The following is a 15628-nucleotide window of genomic DNA, read 5'->3' as shown; positions in this document are numbered from 1 at the left end:
TCCTTTAGCAGGAGCACGCCGAGTTCGAGCACCTTCTTCCGCCTCGCGTCTACGCTTCGACCTCGGGCGCGACTGCTGGGAAAAAAGGAGAAAGACGGTCGTCGTCGGGCTCAAAGAAAATTCCAAACATCCCGACTCTGGTCTCTTTAACCCCGGGCCATGGCCGGCATCGATCGCGCGGGGAACCGACGCGCGGCATCGACGATATTTTAACCGACGCCGGTGCATGCGGTAAAAATGAATTTCGACGGCCCGACGCCGTCGGTTCAAATGACCGTGCTAAGCGGGTTATCGTTTCGCGTGATTTTGCAAATATTTGCCCATCGATCACGCGGGGAACACGTTGTACGCGTCAATTAACATTTCCGCGTTGCCGCTCGCCGTTCGACGTCGTTCCGTAGACCGCACCGCTAAAAACCAGCCGGAACTTCATTTTCCAAATGGAACTGTTTCACGGGTTCGCGCTGGTCCGCCATTCAGAGGGTAGGCAAACGAGGGATGGGGTGCGTGGACCGGGGAAAAGAAAGCTAAGGGAAGATGAGCGCCGCCGCGGAGGGTCGAAGAACGAGCGGAGAGTATTCGGAATGAGACAAGTTTTGGAAGCCGCGAGGGTGTGGTTTGGTTCGAACCGTGGGTGCAACATGCTCGTGAATTATGGTAGCGCGAGGGCACGATCGAGATCGATATGATACACCCTCGAAGGGGGTCCTCGATTTTTCTATTTTTCTTTTTCTTTCTTCGATCAATAGTATTAGGCGAAGTAAAAAGGAATCCATTATTTTTGCATGAATGCTTTGCATTCAATTTCAAGCAAAAATAATGGATTTCTTTTTACTACACCTAATATAATGAAAGACGAAGTAAGTTAATAATGTTGGCCACCACCTGAATATTCCAGTATTTGTATTTATAAGAAGAAATCCATTATTTTTGCGTGAAATTGAATGCAAAAATAATGGATTTCTTTTTACTTCGCCTAATATTTTCCTAGAATATATTTCTAAATTTTTATTCCATGCTACGAAATATTATGTGCAATTGAACGCGTTTTTTGGGAACTATTTTTTTCAAATTGGCGAGGAAGGTATCTCGAAAACTAGGTTACCAATTTATTTGAAATTTGGCACGAGTATATCGCGATGCACGTACTAGTCGATGGACCTATAAATTAAACGAAATAGATAATTTAAACAAACGTTTTATTTATAAATGGACGCAGAATTATTGCGAAAAGGTCAATTTTTACTTCAAAATGGCCCCGTTTTAATAAATTTCGAGTTTTTCGAATTTTTAAAAGAAGTAAGAATATTATTTGTATTCCAGTTTTGGTCAAAATCCTTATAGAGGTTCTACAAATACGTCATTGTAACACTAAATTGCAACATTTCTTAAATCTAAAAAAATTCTTTTTCGTACTCTTATAGTTACTTAACAACACCTCACATTTTTCAGAAAGATCGAGTAAATACTTTCTCCGAAAAAAATTCCAAAATTACGCATATTTTTAGCATTCTACATCAGGATCTCCACTAAAATCGAATAAGACGAATAAGATTTCGTTTTCAGATTTAACGTCGGTCCCAAACACGTGGTACTACCCCTGTTAAAAAGTTTTTGGCCAAATTCGATTATTTCCGCCTCGAAAATAAACTGTAGCTTAAATATTTTTCTCTTTTTTATTTCCTACCAAATTGATTTAGCACCTCGTTCCATGCTCGTATTATATCACTCTAATAATGTATTACGTAAATTTCTCACCAAAAATATTTTGCCAACGGTAGTATATGCGAAAACTATATAGACTGCTTCTATGCTACAATTTAATTTGAAAAAATTCCAAATTTGTTGCTTAAATTTAGGAATAAATTTTAACGAGCACAGTTAAGTGAAGGAAATCGTGGATCAAATTTCAGTTTCGGATTAGCACGTTAACTACCACATACGGGCAATTTACTAGGAATAAATTCTATTTAATATCTCGAACGTTTAAAAGGACTGTAACCTATCGTGAAGCATTGTCAGCGATATGGAACAAAGGAAGGACCCATTCTGAATAAATACAACGGGATATCGATTAATGCTCGAGCGTTTTATTTTCCCCTAAATATCTCCAATTGCTGTTTCAGAAATCAGATCACTTTGTACGAACAACAAACGAAAACGACCTCCCATTGAAAACCTATCGTTTGGTATCGACCCTCGAGTATAGTCTCGACAGCCGAATATATAATAAATTCATCTTTTCGAAATTGGAACTTTCAAGCCCAGTTTCCCCTAGCATTTGTACCAATCGTGCATTGCTACTCCTTGTATCGCTCGACCCCCTTCTGTGTCGCCCCACGGGGTGAAAAATATTTCACGAGAAAATGGCGAATATTCTGGAGATTCGTATTCTACCGTTGCTGCAAAGCGTCTAATTAATCGTCCACTGACATACTCGCGAGCCTTGAAAGCATCGACGTTCTTCCGGAGTATCCACTCAACGACCACGCCTTTTCTCCGAATCTGCACAGCGAGATCCGCAACGAGGGAAAAAAGCAACGATTCGCAGTCTCGACGCAAATTAACCTGTCTAGTTTCCAAGCGGAATCCCTCGGCGAGGGGACCGAGTTCTTTCCAGGTCACGTTTGGAGGGAGGTCGAAAAGGAAAGAGAAAAAGAGAGAAGAGGAAAAAAAGGAATCATAATCGTGCAGAATTTTTCGCGGCTGTAGACTTACTAGGGCGGAAAGGAGGAACGGGCAGGGTGCGGTGGAACGTCGCGACGCTGGGATAACAGCCGCGGAGCCGTGCAAATATTTGCGAAACCCGGGGAATCGCGTTTGCCGAAAGTTCGTTAGAGCCGGCAGAAGGTGGATTTTCGAAGCGTAATTGCGAGAACAATAACGCGGCCGGGGAGCGTCCGCGAAATGAGCACGACCTCGTTGTTGTTCCTGCAGCTTCCGGCGGCAGAGGCCGGCGATGCCTGTAATTTTTCCATCGTCCGTCCGCGTCTTTGTCGCTTCCTCCAAGATTCGCGAACACGAAGCCATCGACCAGGCTGTCGACAAAGATGTGCCATGTACACGGGTACGCGTCTTAATCCCGATGCTGTACGCCGCTTTATTAACGCGAAAGGCATAACGTGGACGTGAATTATTTTCAACTCGAAGCGTCCATTTCTGACGATTTTTTAAATAAATAATTATCTTGCAATTATAGATTAAGGGACTTGTTATTTTTCTTACGTGTCAACATACTTGTCTGACGTATGAAGGGACTCTAAGTACGGGTACGCGTCTAATCTCAATGCTGTACATCATGTGATTAATATAAGGGATGTAATGTGGACGTGAATTATTTTCAACTCGAAGCGTCGATTTTTGACGATTTTTTAAATAAATAATTATTTTGGAATTATGGATTAAAGGACTTGTCATTTTTCTTATGTACGAAGGAACTCTAAGCAGGGGTACGCGTCTAATCTCAATGCTGTACATCACGTGAATAATATAAGGGATGTAATGTGGATGAGAATTATTTTTAACTCGAAGCGTCGATTTTTGACGATTTTTTAAATAAATAATTATTTTGGAATTATTATTATTAAAGAACTTGTCATTTTTCTTACGTGTCAAAATATTTATTTTACATTCAAATGGACCTCTAAGCAGGGGTACGCGTCTAATCTCAATGCTGTGCATCATGTGATTAATGTAAGGGATGTAATATGGACGTGAATTATTTTCAACTCGAAGCGTCGATTTTTGACGATTTTTTAAATAAATAATTATTTTGGAATTATGGATTAAAGGACTTGTCATTTTTCTTATGTACGAAGGAACTCTAAGCAGGGGTACGCATCTAATCTCAATGCTGTGCATCATGTGATTAATATAAGGGATGTAATATGGACGTGAATTATTTTCAACTCGAAGCGTCAATTTTTGACGATTTTTCAGATAAATATTTATCTTGAAATTATTATTATTAAGGGACTTAAAATTTTTTCACAAGAAATAATTTTTTCGTCGACAGAAAATGATCTTTAAGAAAGTAAAATCGACGATTAAAGTTTTAACAATTCTTAAAATTCGCAAGAAATTGAACGTGCTTTATTATGAGAAGCTTCGTTCAAATCCCCATCGTCGCACAATTAAATTAAAAAAATACGAAGATTATACTGCAACTTTGAATAACAACGTCACCCACGTGAAGTAACATCTGCGAATAAAAAGATCGATGCATGTGTAACTCGTTGGGCTTTGCATACACGCACGCTTCCATTAAAGTCAGAATTTTCCAGCTAGAGCATTTCCTTGAAATATGTATGGCGTACGAATACTTTCATGAGCCACTGTACGTCATCTCTAACCGAAATTACCGCGGTTATCTTCAATAATTCATCCACGTTTCAACCAGATCCGCGGGAATTCATTAATTTTAAGATCGCTGCGTCGTTTGAACATTTTAAAAATCCTTAACGTTTCGTCAACCACCGTCAATACCGGTCTGCAGTGGAAAAACTCGTTCGAAATTATCATCTTATTATCCTGACCAACTATCGAGCGCCCTGCTTCCCATTAAACTACAGGTAACCCTCCTATAACACGGTAGATAGGTTCTTAGAAAATGCCGTGTTGTGTGAAACCGTGTTGTATGAGAACCAGAGCCATACAAAAAAGGGGGTTACGTTCCGAAAATTTACTAAAAATACATTTTTTCTTAAATTCTACATTGATAATTTAATTTTTATTAAAGATATAAATGTATGTACAACGCAAAACAAAAAAAAAAACAAATATATTATTTCAATTTAACGCAAATTTAATTTAATAAATTTCTTCGTCGTCAGTGCTCATGTAGAAGTACAGTGCTGTACAAAGGTTTTCGCAATTTTCTTATTGTGTCAAAGCGAAACCGTGTTATAGGGTGCCGTGTTGTAGGAGGATTTCCGCAATTTATGAATCGTGTCATAGTGAAACCGTGTTACAGGATGCCGTGTTATAGGAGGGCTATCTATACTCAATATTATTTGATTTAAAGTGGCATACAGTGCATACATTATGTAGCGTTCTATGTATCGAATCTCTTCGACTTTCAAGAATGTTTATCACGTGTCAAATTAACAATGCGTGATTGGTTTTGTAATATTAAAGATCGCGAGCGTGATGTTAAAATGGAGTGTTTATTTACAGTAAAAGTATACAATAGTTATGATAGAGACGTTTTTAATAAAAAATAATTCATTGCAGTATTATAAAAGAACATACTAGAAACTAAATTATTGTACACAAACAGAATTCATGACAGTATGATGTAATATTAAAAAATATATCGAAAAATAAAATATATATTAAAAATATATACAATATTTTATATTGTATATATTTTTTCATATTATATTATGTATTACCATGTAATGTAAAATAATTTATTACAATATTAGAAACAAAAAGAATATTAAAAGTTAAAATATCATATTAACAGAATTTATGGTAGTATCGTGTAATATTAAAAAATACATTACAGAATGAAATACTTATACATTAACAAAATTTGTAACACTTCTATATATTACTGGCAAATGTGTTAAAAGGTATGACAATACTGTGTATTAATAAAATATAATATAAATAAAACGTCGACAGTAGATTCCATATAATTTCGCTTTGTACACGTGTTAATTATCACGTTAATCAATCGCCATTTTTTTTGCATTTCTTCTTCTTTATTTCTCGCTACTTAAGATCACATCGATCATTGTTTCATTTCTTACTGCATACCAAATAATTCTCAAATAGTATCAGAAAGAAAACAAAATTCCTAAAAATAATAAAAATAATGAAAATAAAAGACAGAGCTGCGGTAAAGAAATCGGCCTAAACACGAGTATTGCGAGGGGGAGAGAGAGAGAGAGAGAGAGCGAATAGCCTAGCCTTAGGGCCGAACGTAAACATCACTGGTCAGGCTCAAGGTTAATCTTCGACGACGTTTCCTCGTCTCAGTCGAACGTTATTCCTCGCCACGTTCGCTGAAATTCGATCGGTTACCATAAATACGCGTCGATGTTTTTCTACCCAGGCAAGTTGAGGTTCGTTAGTTCCATGTATTCTTCCCAGCATTTGGACGATATCGCTCGACGTGCGGCTGTTGAGTGTGGCATGTGCCATCGAATCTTGAAACGTTTGGTAAGGGGTTAATAGTTGCTTGCTACATATATATACACATACACAGATATGCATTGGAGCGTGTGAGTGGTTGCCGAGGAAAGGGAAGTGCGAAGTCCAAGGATTTTTCTAGAGAGTTCGGTCACGTGGTAGCGACAAAAAAGAAACCGTTATAACCGTCATCTAAAACCGTTACATAACCGTCAGTCGAGCGTCGTCGGTTTATAATGCAACATCTCCGATCCGGTGTCTATCTATTTCTATACCTTCGGCATATATTTCAATACAGTACTTATACGTTAGAATACTTTTAACACATTACCGACTTTTCTTAGACATTGACGTACTTGCCTTTAATTGTTTTGTCAGTTTTTCTTCAATTTTGACAGGGTGAAATCAGGAAAAGTTATTGCATAGTTTTCAATTTCTTCGTTTTTATATTCTAAACCTCGTCTGCCGCTGCTGATTTTCAGCTCCACTTGCGTAGAATAGACAGCTTTAATTAGTTTGCCGGTTTTTTCTCGATTTTAACCTATCGTTTATGAAAGGTAGCGCCGAATGTGACAAGCCGCGAAAAGTTTTTGCGTCGCTCGACTTTCATCGCTTATATTTTCCGAATTTCTTCAGATTTTCACGATTTTCCAATCTAACTACGTGCAGTGATCTGTGTTTTAAACAGTTTGCCGGTTTTTTCCCGATTTTAACCCATCGGTTATGAAAGATAGCGCCGAATGTGACAAGCCGCGAAAAGTTTTTGCGTCGCTTGACTTTCATCGCTTATATTTTCCGAATTTCTTCAGATTTTCACGATTTTCCGATCTAACTACGTGCAGTGATCTGTGTTTTAAACAGTTTGCCGGTTTTTTCCCGATTTTAACCGATCGGTTATGAAAGATAGCGCCGAATGTGACAAGCCGCGAAAAGTTTTTGCGTCGCTCGACTTTCATCGCTTATATTTTCCGAATTTCTTCAGATTTTCACGATGTTCCAATCTAATTACGTGCAGTGATCTTTGTTTTAAATAGTTTGCCGGTTTTTTCCCGATTTTAACCGATCGGTTATGAAAGATAGCGCCGAATGTGACAAGCCGCGAAAAGTTTTTGCGTCGCTCGACTTTCATCGCTTATATTTTCCGAATTTCTTCAGATTTTCACGATGTTCCAATCTAATTACGTGCAGTGATCTTTGTTTTAAATAGTTTGCCGGTTTTTTCCCGATTTTAACCGATCGGTTATGAAAGATAGCGCCGAATGTGACAAGCCGCGAAAAGTTTTTGCGTCGCTCGACTTTCATCGCTTATATTTTCCGAATTTCTTCAGATTTTCACGATGTTCCAATCTAATTACGTGCAGTGATCTTTGTTTTAAATAGTTTGCCGGTTTTTTCCCGATTTTAACCGATCGGTTATGAAAGATAGCGCCGAATGTGACAAGCCGCGAAAAGTTTTTGCGTCGCTCGACTTTCATCGCTTATATTTTCCGAATTTCTTCAGATTTTCACGATGTTCCAATCTAATTACGTGCAGTGATCTTTGTTTTAAATAGTTTGCCGGTTTTTTCCCGATTTTAACCGATCGGTTATGAAAGATAGCGCCGAATGTGACAAGCCGCGAAAAGTTTTTGCGTCGCTCGACTTTCATCGCTTATATTTTCCGAATTTCTTCAGATTTTCACGATGTTCCAATCTAATTACGTGCAGTGATCTTTGTTTTAAATAGTTTGCCGGTTTTTTCCCGATTTTAACCGATCGGTTATGAAAGATAGCGCCGAATGTGACAAGCCGCGAAAAGTTTTTGCGTCGCTCGACTTTCATCGCTTATATTTTCCGAATTTCTTCAGATTTTCACGATGTTCCAATCTAATTACGTGCAGTGATCTTTGTTTTAAATAGTTTGCCGGTTTTTTCCCGATTTTAACCGATCGGTTATGAAAGATAGCGCCGAATGTGACAAGCCGCGAAAAGTTTTTGCGTCGCTCGACTTTCATCGCTTATATTTTCCGAATTTCTTCAGATTTTCACGATGTTCCAATCTAATTACGTGCAGTGATCTTTGTTTTAAATAGTTTGCCGGTTTTTTCCCGATTTTAACCGATCGGTTATGAAAGATAGCGCCGAATGTGACAAGCCGCGAAAAGTTTTTGCGTCGCTCGACTTTCATCGCTTATATTTTCCGAATTTCTTCAGATTTTCACGATGTTCCAATCTAATTACGTGCAGTGATCTTTGTTTTAAATAGTTTGCCGGTTTTTTCCCGATTTTAACCGATCGGTTATGAAAGATAGCGCCGAATGTGACAAGCCGCGAAAAGTTTTTGCGTCGCTCGACTTTCATCGCTTATATTTTCCGAATTTCTTCAGATTTTCACGATGTTCCAATCTAATTACGTGCAGTGATCTTTGTTTTAAATAGTTTGCCGGTTTTTTCCCGATTTTAACCGATCGGTTATGAAAGATAGCGCCGAATGTGACAAGCCGCGAAAAGTTTTTGCGTCGCTCGACTTTCATCGCTTATATTTTCCGAATTTCTTCAGATTTTCACGATGTTCCAATCTAATTACGTGCAGTGATCTTTGTTTTAAATAGTTTGCCGGTTTTTTCCCGATTTTAACCGATCGGTTATGAAAGATAGCGCCGAATGTGACAAGCCGCGAAAAGTTTTTGCGTCGCTCGACTTTCATCGCTTATATTTTCCGAATTTCTTCAGATTTTCACGATGTTCCAATCTAATTACGTGCAGTGATCTTTGTTTTAAATAGTTTGCCGGTTTTTTCCCGATTTTAACCGATCGGTTATGAAAGATAGCGCCGAATGTGACAAGCCGCGAAAAGTTTTTGCGTCGCTCGACTTTCATCGCTTATATTTTCCGAATTTCTTCAGATTTTCACGATGTTCCAATCTAATTACGTGCAGTGATCTTTGTTTTAAATAGTTTGCCGGTTTTTTCCCGATTTTAACCGATCGGTTATGAAAGATAGCGCCGAATGTGACAAGCCGCGAAAAGTTTTTGCGTCGCTCGACTTTCATCGCTTATATTTTCCGAATTTCTTCAGATTTTCACGATGTTCCAATCTAATTACGTGCAGTGATCTTTGTTTTAAATAGTTTGCCGGTTTTTTCCCGATTTTAACCGATCGGTTATGAAAGATAGCGCCGAATGTGACAGGCCGCGAATAGTTTTTGCGTCGTTTGGCTTTCATCGCTTATATTTTCCGAATTTCTTCAAATTTTCACATTTTTCCAATCTTGTTACGTGTAGTGATCTGTATTTTAAATAGTTTGCCGGTTTTTTCCTGATTTTAACCGATCGGTTATGAGAGATAGTGCCGAGTGTAACAGGCCGCGATTAGTTAGTTATTACGTCGTTTGATTTTCATGGCTTATTTTTTTTTAATCTCGATAGGTTTTCGCGGTTTGTGGGTGTAATTATTATATAATTTTTATATAATTATACAATTTTAGGTTCATTTATGTATTCAACTTTTTTTAGTTATCCGCTTCCAGGACGAATAATACTTTAGAAAATTTTATTCGCGATCCGTAGAAAAGTATTATTGTATTAAGCTTTCAAATACAGGTTACCCTCCTATACCTCGTTAGATAGGTTCCTAGAAAATGCGGTGTTGTGTGAAACCGTGTTGTACGAGACCCAGAGCCAGTACAAATAGGGTGGTTACGTTCCGAAAACTTATTAAACACAAATTTTTTTCTATTTCTACATTAACAACTTAATTTTTATTAAAAATATAAATATATGTACAACACGAAACAAAAGGAAACAAAAAATATTAATTCAATTTAACGCAACTTTAATTTAATAAATTTCTTCGTCGTCACTGCTCAGTATAATCAACCGAGAACGTTTCTTCGGTGGAATGATATCGCCTTCGCTTTCAGAACTTTTTTCTTCATTTAAACTTCTTGCATCTTCTTCTCTCTTAAAAAATTCTGTAATTTTACTTTGCTTGCTGATTCTCACCCGGTCATTGTAAATTTCTCGGTATGGAGCTAGACAGTTTTGCAGCTCCCTTTTGAATTTTTCTGCGATCAAGAAAAATGACTCGAGATTTTCAGCTAAGCTTAGGCCTTCTTATAATTTTTTTAATGTTAAATTATAAACTGCACAATTTTCATCAGTGCTAGTATCCTCAGAGTCGATTTGATTTACAGCTTCGGATGCCATTTCCATCAAATCCGCTTCGTCAACTTTTTCTTCCACTAATAAATCTTGAACGTTCTCAATAGCCATATCCACAAAACCTTCGCCTCCGATTAATTTAGCAAGTTCTAATATGCCGCCAATTTTATTTTCTGACGATTCAGAAAATAACGATGCAAGCCTCGCCGCGGCTGTAGAAGTACAGTGCTGTACAAAGGTTTTTGCAATTTTCTTACTGCGTTAGAGCAAAACCGTGTTATAGAATGCCGTGTTGTAGGAGGGTTCCCGCAATTTATGAATCGTGTTATAGCGAAACCGTGTTATAGGATGCCGTGTTGTAGGAGGGTTCCCGCAATTTATGAATCGTGTTATAGCGAAACCGTGTTATAGGATGCCGTGTTGTAGGAGGGTTCCCGCAATTTATGAATCGTGTTATAGCGAAACCGTGTTATAGGATGCCGTGTTGTAGGAGGGTTCCCGCAATTTATGAATCGTGTTATAGCGAAACCGTGTTATAGGATGCCGTGTTGTAGGAGGGTTACCTGTACTCACCCCGTTGTTCCGCGGGTCTAAACACTCGTATTCTCAGCCCCCCATTGATTTCGCGAGCGCGCTGTATGGGTGGCATAGCACGCGGCGGCCATTTTCTTGCGCGGCGAAAATTGAATATCAACCCATCGAATTCCGATCTATCCATCGACTCCGCGTGCTTGCTTGCTCGTTACCACGAGCGCTCATATCCCGTGGCTAATCAAGAGTCGAGGTTGACGTTCGATCGCGTATCGAATCGGGAGGATCGGGGCCGCGCGTACGAAATTGCTCGGCAAACATCTTGCCGTGTCTCGCATGCAGATGGCCCCGTACCACGATGCGGAACGTTCGTGCCGCTCGCGTGGTTCGTTTCGGTTTCCGGGCTGCAGCGGCAAAAAATCCCTCCGTTTCCGTCATTCTTTGCCTCCCGATCCCTGAGCAAATCTAGCCGGTCCGCTTTCTCCGCCGCTTTCAGCGCTGCTTTCTCGTTCCGAATTCGAATCGGGTACCACGCGCGAATCGCGTTTTTCTCGGCCAACTCGTCCCGCTTTTATTTCTCCCCCGGCCGTTCCGCCTTGCGCATTTTCGCAAATTCGTTTCACCTCTTCCGAAATGGTAACGGGCAAATGAATCTGCCAACTCGATCATACCTCCGTGCTTCTCCGAGGCCGCCATTTTTTCCCATTCGCTCGGCAAACTTTGCCCAAGGTCCGCTAGATCGATTCGGTTATTAATCAGACGCGATTTTTCCAACGATCCACAAGATTAGGCGACTGTTTGTGTTTCGGAGATTACAGATAACAGGTGCAGGTGATTGGTCGAAGAGTGCAAAAGCTTCTCGAGGAAAAGAAACGCGAGTCGGATGAAAATCTTTGCATTGAAGTATGCTAATCGCGTTATCTATTGTCGTTTGAGAAGGAAATACTTGCCTGGAGGATGAGATATGTATACTTCTATCTATCAACTTGCTGTTACCGTGTTAACACTAGAACTACCGATCTTAAATGGGTATCCAACTATAACGTGCACAGATTATAGTAATTTCAGTGATACGATGAATACGAATGAATATATCGATTACAGTTCTTTGTTAATACCAAGTTGATACCAATTTTATTCTTAAAGCAGGAGTATGTGTTCGGTGATTGCAAAAAGGAAAATTCTGGGACCAGTCATTTTCACTAGGTTGGTAGTGGTTGGTAGTTCTAGTGTTGATAGAATATATTTGTAATTTTCTTCAGATACATTCCGTTTTTGAAAATGTGAATGAACATGTGAAAACGATATTATCTATTTGATTATATATTATCTGATAATTAATATATATGAAAGTGTATTCTTTATTTCTGCAATTTTGATGAATTTGGGGGGATATAACTATGGATACATTTAATTTAGATTATTTAATAGAATATATTTGTAATTTTCTTCAGATATACTATTGCATTTATGAAAATGTGAGTGAACAGGTGAGAACGATATTATCTATTTGATTATCTGTTATCTGATAGTTAATATATATGAAAGTGTATTCTTTATTTCTGTAATTTTGATGAATTTTGGGCGGGGACATATAACTATGGATACATTTAATTTAGTTTATTTAACACTAGAACTACCGATCTTTAATGGATACCTAACTATAACGTGCACAGATTATAGTAATTTCAGTGATACGATGAATACGAATGAATATATCGATTACAGTTCTTTCTTAATACCAAGTTGATACTAATTTTATTCTTAAAGCGGGAGTATGTGTTCGGTGATTGCAAAAAGGAAAATTCTGGGACCAGTCATTTTCACTAGGTTGGTAGTTCTAGTGTTAATAGAATATATTTGTAATTTTCGTCAGATATTAGAACTACCGATCTTTAATGGATACCTAACTATAACGTGCACAGATTATAGTAATTTCAGTGATACGATGAATACGAATGAATATATCGATTACAGTTCTTTCTTAATACCAAGTTGATACTAATTTTATTCTTAAAGCGGGAGTATGTGTTCGGTGATTGCAAAAAGGAAAATTCTGGGACCAGTCATTTTCACTGGGTTGGTAGTTCTAGTGTTAAGTATATTGGAACCATTCTAATCAAAAGTACCGTAACACCTGTGTTCGCGTGGATGATCAAAATTTCTTCTATCAACTTGTCATTGTAGCAACCATGTTATAACCACTCTAAAAGTACCGTGTCACCTGTGTTCCTGTGAAGTAAATCTCGCACATATTCTCATTGGCAAAGACAAAATTGACAGAGTCTTGCTTGTCAAATATCGGTTGGCTAGTGAATGCCCAAAAATGTATCCCTCGCAGTCTTCTAGGGGTGTGTCCCCTTTCAGTAGCCTCGTCTTCAAGCTGTAGACAGCATCTAGGACGTCTGAATATCCCTATCTGTCCATAGTCCTCGAATCTCAATGATGTCCTCCTAGAAATCGATCGAAGAGCTTCCTGCCATCAGAAGACGAGCGAAAATTGTCCACATTTGTCTCCGATTTATTCCTTTTCTACGTAAACCTCCTACACACTCCAAAGGAAAGTCTGCTAAGTGACTCACCGCGTTTCCTCCCACTTTGCTATGCAACTTTGGCTATGTAATTATCATCGATCCCTACGATGCACGGTATCAATCTCGGCGATGGCACAACCGGTTTCGATTAATTTTGGATACGCTTAAAAGTGTCGCCGGATGTTTGCCACGAACACTGGCGGTTTCTAACGCGATCAACGTTGTCTTTGATGTAGCTTATTATCGCGAAATTCCATTATGCCTCTCGTCGACGGCACTCAAGACGCTTCGCGGTACCTGCCGCTGCAAACGTCGATAGCGGTACACCTGTAAACGCCCTTTCATCGTTGGCTAGATATAAAGTCTCTGCTCGATGAGAACGACATTTATCAACTGCTCGTTCCACGATGGTCGAAAAGGACGTGCTGCACGCGACTGGTAAATAGCCACTCGGGACGACGTGGAGGCCACAGAGACATGTCCTACCTGCGATCGCCTCGCATGATCCTTTGACGGTCTCGAAATCCATATTTTCGATACCTCGCTCAGTCTTTCTCTCGCTCCTCGTACCCCTGGCTTCGAACGCACGGTACACGCGGCGAATGCCGTAGCCATTTTTATATATACGTCTTTATAAATAATGGAACGGGCGAATTTATAAAAGAGCAAACATCGATGGCCCCGGAGCGCGGTATTTTATTATTTATTTTCTGCGAATTTAGAGGATCTGGAATACGATTTAATTATGTTCCTTTCTCCTCGTTTAAACGTAGCAATTTAATTAATAATCGGAATGCGAGCAAACGGGATTTATATTGACCGGTATTTTTCGTCCGAGTATATCGGCTGGTTGCCTGTAAAAAGATTTTTCCTTTTATTTATTAATTTCCCGACCACGAGTCCTTTACTTCCTTTTCGCAACGGTAGTAGCACAGAGGGATGAATTATTAGAAATAGCGGAGAGGTCGCTACGCCTATGGGGTAGGTACGGTGAAAGAAGTTGAAATTATCGCTATTCCGATTAACGTTGATAATAATTTCACTAATAGAGTTACATCGTGCATAAAGGGACGATGCGTTTCCGACGTAAAGGGCGACTGTATATTAACGAAGGCCGCGGTATGCATAAATTAAAAAGTGCAAGGCTTTCAAATTATTATTCGACGAAATATTTAATCCTGATTTTATATTACGCAATGCTTTATTGCTCTGTCCTACTTGGTCCATTCGTCATACTGTGCAATACACAATGGCACCCCGATTAACCCTGATTTCGATTATCCGCAGTCTGCTTATTGTTTAGAAACAATAAACGTTTGAACAGACAGCTGTATGTACATGTATGCGCGCGTACACTCGTGTGTTATGCCCACAAAGCATTTATAATACGAATAAATACACGCGTGATTGTTATTATATTCGCGATGATTATTATTATAACGAAGATGACAATTTTTAGTCATTTTTCTTCGAATCCCGGTTTAACCGAATTCCCCTCTTTTTGTCTGTAATTATAACTTATTCCACCTCAACTCTTAAAGCTTTTCACACTTGGTATTCACACTAGTATTAGGTATTTGTTGTTTCTCCTTTAATTTTGCGGGTGCTTGACATCGCGTAAACGTTTCTCGTTTCACGTACCTTCTACCAGCGTTTAAGACCGAAGCCTATTGTAATTTCATACACGAGCGCGACACGTCTCGTTAAATTTTTCAGTGATTGCAAAGTGGAAAATTCCCAGACCGGTCTTTTAATCCGAACAAGTACGTAATTCCAGTGTTAAAAATTCGCGCGAATTCAGTGATCTCGTTAAGAAAAACCGGCCTGCTTTCCGTGCAGCGATTAAATCGATTAATCGGTATTGCAGTTTCATTTATAAACGGGGCACTTGGGACGAGAAATAAAAATTCCATCGAAAGCTATCGACGAAACCCGCATTCCTTCCGACTTAGCAGCCACGTATACGCGGGAACACGTATACGCAGCACTCGTAGCGATCGAAATGGCAAAAGTTCTCCTTGACCATGGCTCTCTTTGTCTGGCCGGTGAATCGAAGGGGGCGCTTGTAACGAACAATTCCGATGGAGCCGAGCTGCTCGAGGCCGGCAGCTATTCAGCCCCGCTACCTGTTGTCCTGTCGCTCGACGTGGATCCACTCGTCGACAAGATGACTCTCGCCGGTATACAAATTGGCCGAGCGTCGTCGTACCTTATTAGCTGACGATGCACGGTCCATTATTTGCCCCGAAACAATGCGCGCCGCGTGCTCGCCTCGCCGTCTC

General features: G+C 39.4%; 1 protein-coding gene across 1 annotated transcript in view; it reads left to right on the top strand.

Annotated features, from left to right (window-relative positions):
• The window catches only part of LOC108545198 (uncharacterized), a 305629-nt gene that overhangs the window by 187578 nt on the left and 102423 nt on the right, over positions 1–15628 (top strand). The gene's annotated exons all lie outside the window — the stretch shown is intronic.

This window comes from Eufriesea mexicana, unplaced genomic scaffold (assembly GCF_001483705.2).
Source record: "Eufriesea mexicana isolate 0111107269 unplaced genomic scaffold, ASM148370v2 scaffold372, whole genome shotgun sequence".
NCBI classification, from domain to species: domain Eukaryota; kingdom Metazoa; phylum Arthropoda; class Insecta; order Hymenoptera; family Apidae; genus Eufriesea; species Eufriesea mexicana.
The sequence above is the reverse complement of the archived record's forward strand: the minus strand, read 5'-3'. Positions and strand labels throughout refer to the sequence as shown.